This window comes from Magnolia sinica, chromosome 17 (genome assembly GCF_029962835.1).
Source record: "Magnolia sinica isolate HGM2019 chromosome 17, MsV1, whole genome shotgun sequence".
Lineage (NCBI taxonomy): Eukaryota > Viridiplantae > Streptophyta > Magnoliopsida > Magnoliales > Magnoliaceae > Magnolia > Magnolia sinica.
This window is the reverse complement of record NC_080589.1, coordinates 67447521-67449284: the sequence shown is the minus strand read 5'-3', so window position 1 is coordinate 67449284 and position 1764 is coordinate 67447521. Positions and strand designations below refer to the sequence as shown.

Sequence of the window (1764 nt, the reverse complement as noted above, 5' to 3'; positions counted from 1 at the left end):
AATTCAATTAATTCCTAAATTTCATGGCTTAGATTGTGAAAGCCCCTACTTGCACCTCAAGGACTTTGAGGAAGTAATTGCAACATTACAAGTAAATAATGGCAATAGGAATGTACTTAAGCTTAGGTTATTCTCATTTTCTCTAAAGGATCGGGCCAAAGCATGGCTCAACTCTCTAAGACCTAATACCATCACTTCATGGCAAGCCTTAAGTAGAGAGTTTTTGAAAAAGTTCTTTCCCGAGCACAAAACAAATGCACTAAAACAAGAAATTATGTCATTCTCCCAAAAGGGGAATGAACTATTTTTTCAAGCTTGGGAGCACTTCAAGGACATTTTAATTACTTGTCCACATCATGATTATGAACCATGGCACATGATTGATGCTTTCCGAAAGGGGCTCACCATGGATACCCGTCAGTTCATAGAGATGATGTGTGATGGAACCTTTCTTGACAAAGATCATAATGAGGCTTGGGATTTTCTAAATATGTTAGTAGAGAATACGCAGACATGTGATGTCTCAGCTAAATCAGACCAAACTAGACCCATTCCTAGAGAGAAATCGGAGATATACGTCCTAAGAGAAGAAGACGACCTTAATGCAAAATTCGCTACATTGGCTAGAAAGGTCTAAGCCTTGAAAATTAGGAAGGTTGATATGGTTAAAGCAAACACTTCCTTAGGTAATTTTTGTAGCATTTGTGGTGGTACAGACCATGACACAAAGGATTGTCCAATAATCTCAGTTGTACAAAATATCACGCATGAGCATGATTAAGCAAATGCTATAAATAACTACCAAAGGTCAGTTATGCAATCAATGGGAAACACGTATAATCCAAATTGGCGTAACCATCCTAATCTTAGTTGGAGGAATGGACCATAAATTAATGTGCCCAATGAACCTCAAATGCCTCCACAAATTAACTTCTTTGGGGCACCTAACAATGCACCATATGTGCCCCCACCAAAGCGATCATCTGTGGAGGATACATTGACTGCATTTATGAACTCTCAAGCTCAAATGAATCAGTCTCTAATCGAATCAAATCAGGAACTAAAGACAGTTGTGGCTAGGATTGAGACTCAACTAAATGCTAGGGAAAAAGGCACCATTCCTTCTTAACCTGTGCCAAACCCTAGAAATACACATTTCATTGGAGACTCGAATCTAAGTGAGCTACATCATGAACAAGCTAAGACCATCATTACCTTAAGAAGTGAAAAAGAGGTCGATAACGAGATAATGTAACCGGAAGAAATACCGGAGGATGAGCCACTGTCTCAAGAAAATGATGAACCGACTATGGTTCAAGAGTCGCAACAGCAAAAGGATAAAGAGACTAAGTCATATGAGCCTCCAGTTCCGTTCCTATCTAAACATTGGAATCCAACTATCCCCATGAAATATCAAGAGATGTTGGATGTGCTTCAAAAGGTTACTGTCAATATTCCTCTGCTTGAGGTCATTAGACAAATTCCATCATATGCTAGATATCTTAAGGACTTGTGCACTGTAAAGAGGAAATTAAATGTGCACAAAAAGGCCTTCCTTACTGAGAAAGTGAGCGCTATCATTCAACAAAGGGGTGTACCCAAATACAAAGACCCGGGAAGTCCCACTATTCCTTGTATTATTGAGAATTTTCAAATTGAGCATTCTTTGCTAGATTTGGGTGCAAGTGTCAACTTAGTACCTTATTCAGTTTACAAACAAATGGGGTTAGGCGAGCTTAAACCAACCACGATTACACTCCAACT

At 39.0% G+C, this 1764-nt stretch overlaps 1 non-coding gene across 1 annotated transcript; it reads right to left on the bottom strand.

The window, feature by feature from the left end:
* Positions 1 to 256: 256 nt before the first annotated feature.
* LOC131232132 (small nucleolar RNA R71) lies at positions 257 to 362 on the bottom strand. Its single transcript, XR_009164739.1, has one exon. It is a non-coding gene; the product is annotated as a small nucleolar RNA R71 (small nucleolar RNA).
* Positions 363 to 1764: the final 1402 nt, after the last annotated feature.